Genomic DNA, 5000 nt, shown 5'->3' with positions numbered 1-5000 from the left:
CTCTAACAAACAACATGTCCACACCAACACATCCCCTCTTACGAACAACATGTCCACACCAACACATCCCCTCTAACAAACAACATGTCCACACCAACACATCCCCTCTTACGAACAACATGTCCACACCAACACATCCCCTCTTACAAACAACATGTCCACACCAACACATCCCCTCTAACAAACAACATGTCCACACCAACACATCCCGTCTTACAAACAACATGTCCACACCAACACATCCCCTCTAACAAACAACATGTCCTCACCAACACATCCCCTCTAACAAACAACATGTCCTCACCAACACATCCCCTCTTACAAACAACATGTCCACACCAACACATCCCCTCTAACAAACAACATGTCCACACCAACACATCCCCTCTAACAAACAACATGTCCTCACCAACACATCCCCTCTAACAAACAACATGTCCACACCAACACATCCCCTCTAACAAACAACATGTCCACACCAACACATCCCCTCTAACAAACAACATGTCCACACCAACACATCCCCTCTAACAAACAACATGTCCACACCAACACATCCCCTCTAACAAACAACATGTCCACACCAACACATCCCCTCTAACAAACAACATGTCCACACCAACCATCCCCTCTAACAAACATGTCCACACCAACACATCCCCTCTTACGAACAACATGTCCACACTAACACATCCCCTCTAACAAACAACATGTCCTCACCAACACATCCCCTCTAACAAACAACATGTCCTCACCAACACATCCCCTCTTACAAACAACATGTCCACACCAACACATCCCCTCTTACAAACAACATGTCCACACCAACACATCCCCTCTAACAAACAACGTGTCCACACCAACACATCCCCTCTAACAAACAACATGTCCACACCAACACATCCCCTCTAACAAACAACATGTCCACACCAACACATCCCCTCTAACAAACAACATGTCCACACCAACACATCCCCTCTAACAAACAACATGTCCACACCAACACATCCCCTCTTACGAACAACATGTCCACACCAACACATCCCCTCTAACAAACAACATGTCCTCACCAACACATCCCCTCTAACAAACAACATGTCTTCACCAACACATCCCCTCTTACAAACAACATGTCCACACCAACACATCCCCTCTTACAAACAACATGTCCACACCAACACATCCCCTCTAACAAACAACGTGTCCACACCAACACATCCCCTCTAACAAACAACATGTCCACACCAACACATCCCCTCTAACAAACAACATGTCCACACCAACACATCCCCTCTAACAAACAACATGTCCACACCAACACATCCCCTCTAACAAACAACATGTCCACACCAACACATCCCCTCTAACAAACAACATGTCCACACCAACACATCCCCTCTTACAAACAACATGTCCACACCAACACCTCCCCTCTAACAAACAACATGTCCACACCAACACATCCCCTCTAACAAACAACATGTCCACACCAACACATCCCCTCTAACAAACAACATGTCCACACCAACACATCCCCTCTAACAAACAACATGTCCACACCAACACATCCCCTCTAACAAACAACATGTCCACACCAACACATCCCCTCTAACAAACAACATGTCCTCACCAACACATCCCCTCTTACAAACATGTCCACACCAACACATCCCCTCTAACAAACAACATGTCCACACCAACACATCCCCTCTAACAAACAACATGTCCACACCAACACATCCCCTCTTACAAACAACATGTCCACACCAACACATCCCCTCTAACAAACAACATGTCCACACCAGCACATCCCCTCTAACAAACAACATGTCCACACCAACACATCCCCTCTAACAAACAACATGTCCACACCAACACACACCCTCGTACAAACACAAGCGCACCTCTGATTAATTAGCCTACAAGTCCCATTGATTAACATGTCGGTGTTGCTGGTTGACATTTCCCAGACTGCTTTCTGTTGATTTGCATAACCCCAGGCTCTTTGAAGTACACCATCAATTAATATGCAAATGAGCTTGGTTGGTAAAGTGCTTACTGCAGGAGTTAAAGTGATGCCTCAACACTTCTCAGTTGAGAGTCAGCATGTCACTACTGCTGTCTGAATAACTAGCTAGGAGGATAATGCCAGCCTGTTTTGATCCCTCTGTCCGGATGACATGCGGACATCACACACACACACACACACACACGGTGTCACCCTGAACGTTTGTCCGTCCCCGGATACACAGACTCACCTTAGCACCCGGGGTGACAGCCGTCCTCAGCGCTTACTCAGCCTGTCATCGCGGTTACGGGTTCTGTGGTGTCATGGAAACACAATGGGTCATTCGTCCTCGGGCCCTCTCATGCTCCTAGTCACCAATTATACATAAACACACACAGACACAGAGTAGACAGATCACCAATTAGCTGATTCAGGATATAGCCTCTTACCCTGTACGCACGCACACACACACACACACACACACACACACACGCACGCACGCACACAGCTCTGCTGAGGGGGTCATCCTCACATAGGGGATAACGAGAACAAAAATTTGAATAAACAACAACGGTAACACTTGTCACCCAGCGCCATAACACGTCATAACATGTCATAACCATGTCCTAACACGTCATAACATGTCATAACCATGTCCTAACACGTCATAACATGTCATAACCATGTCCTAACACGTCATAACATGTCATAACCATGTCCTAACACGTCATAACATGTCATAACCATGTCCTAACACGTCATATCATGTCATAACCATGTCCTAACACGTCATAACATGTCATAACCATGTCCTAACACGTCATATCATGTCATAACCATGTCCTAACACGTCATATCATGTCATAACCATGTCCTAACACGTCATAACATGTCATAACCATGTCCTAACACGTCATATCATGTCATAACCATGTCCTAACACGTCATATCATGTCATAACCATGTCCTAACACGTCATAACATGTCATAACCATGTCCTAACACGTCATATCATGTCATAACCATGTCCTAACACGTCATATCATGTCATAACCATGTCCTAACACGTTATAACATGTCATAACCATGTCCTAACACGTCATATCATGTCATAACCATGTCCTAACACGTCATAACATGTCATAACCATGTCATAACATGTCATAACCATGTCATAACATGTCATACCCATGTCATAACACAACACGTCATAACCATGTCATAACATGTCATACCCATGTCATAACACAACACGTCATAACCATGTCATAACATGTCATACCCATGTCATAACACAACACGTCATAACCATGGCATAACACAACACGTCATAACACATCATAATAGCTGACATAACTTGTCATAACACGTCATAACCATGTCATAACATGTCATAACCATGTCATAACATGTCATTACCATGTCATAACACGTCATAACCATGTCATAACACGCCATAACCATGTCATAACACATAACTCGTCATAACCATGTATAACCATGTTATAACACATAACACGTCATAACACACAACTCGTCATAACCATGTATAACCATGTTATAACACATAACACGTCATAAGAGATGACATAAGTTGTCATAACCCATATATTTCACCTGTTGTGACTATTGTATTATTTTATGGCTGGTTATGACACCTACATCAGAGTGTCAAAACCCCAATTTTTTCAAATTAGTTTTTTCCCTGCCAAGAAGTTTACCTTTTAGTTGAACGTTTATTACTTAAATCCTTTGTTGTTGTTGTAATGAATTCTTTATAGTCATGTTTTTTTTAAATCATATTTTAAATAACTTGAAGAAAATACACTTTATAAAGCATTATGACCATCCTGTGTCACTTTACTTGGACTAAGAAAATACACTTTATAACACTGCCAAGAAGCATTATGACCATAATCATATAAGCCAAAAAGGCCAGATAGGCCTATCACGTACATGCCCTTATATCAGGTCAAAACGAGGGTGTCTTGTCCTGCTCCTGAAATCTGCTCCTGCATTCATCCCAGACATCAGCAACAGAGCATTGGGGCAGGTGATTGTCTGACATCAATGTGTGCACAATTACTATTACAATTGTAATTTCAGAACATGTTATATAACATAAACATACTGTTGACACATAGGCTATGGTGTAATGGAATCTTTTGCCTTGTGTGGTAGGTTTTTATGGGTGTCATAACCAGCCATAAAGAAACTACCATGGTAGGGTTGTGGGTTTTGACACTCTTATGTAGGTGTCATAACCAGCCATAAAATAACGCGACAGGTCTAAATATCACAGTGTTATGACAGTGTTATGACAGTGTTATGAAATCAGATCAAATTTTGTTGGTCACATACGCATGTTTAGCAGATGTCATTAGCGGAATGCTTGTATGGTTATGACATATTATGACATGGTTATGACTGTGTATAAAGTGTTATGACATATTATGACATGGTTATGACTGTTATAAAGTGTTATGACATTATGGCATGGTTATGACAGTGTTATAAAGTGTTATGACATATTATGACATGGTTATAACCGTGTTATAAAGTGTTATGATGCTGGGTGTCAAGTAAAGTGTTACCACAACAACAAACAATAAATAACAACAAAGGGAACAGAGGAGATGACAGGGAACATAAAAAGGATTAGCTAATTGACATTTTACAGGCAGAGTGTGTGTGTTCCTGTGTGCATCTGTGCATGCGTGTGTGTGTGTGTGTGTATATATCTCTGGGGTGCAAAGTGGTGTTCGTCTGAAGTTCAGAAACAGTGGCTGTTGATGATTAGACATGAGGGTTTATCATACCCCCAAACCACGAGGGAGGGAGGGAGGGAGGGAGGGAGGGAGAGGGAGAGAGAGAGAGAGAGAGAGAGAGAGAGAGAGAGAGAGAGAGAGAGAGAGAGAGAGAGAGAGAGAGAGAGAGAGAGAGAGAGAGAGAGAGAGAGAGAGAGAGAGAGAGAGAGAGAGAGAGAGAGAGG

The 5000-nt window shown here is 42.6% G+C and overlaps 1 protein-coding gene across 1 annotated transcript in view; it reads left to right on the top strand.

The window, feature by feature from the left end:
• Positions 1–5000, top strand: part of LOC106581435 (WD repeat-containing protein 49) — a 38238-nt gene that overhangs the window by 10161 nt on the left and 23077 nt on the right. The window lies entirely within an intron of this gene.

Source organism: Salmo salar, chromosome ssa20 (assembly GCF_905237065.1).
Source record: "Salmo salar chromosome ssa20, Ssal_v3.1, whole genome shotgun sequence".
Lineage (NCBI taxonomy): Eukaryota > Metazoa > Chordata > Actinopteri > Salmoniformes > Salmonidae > Salmo > Salmo salar.
This window is presented reverse-complemented; position numbering and strand designations above follow the sequence as displayed.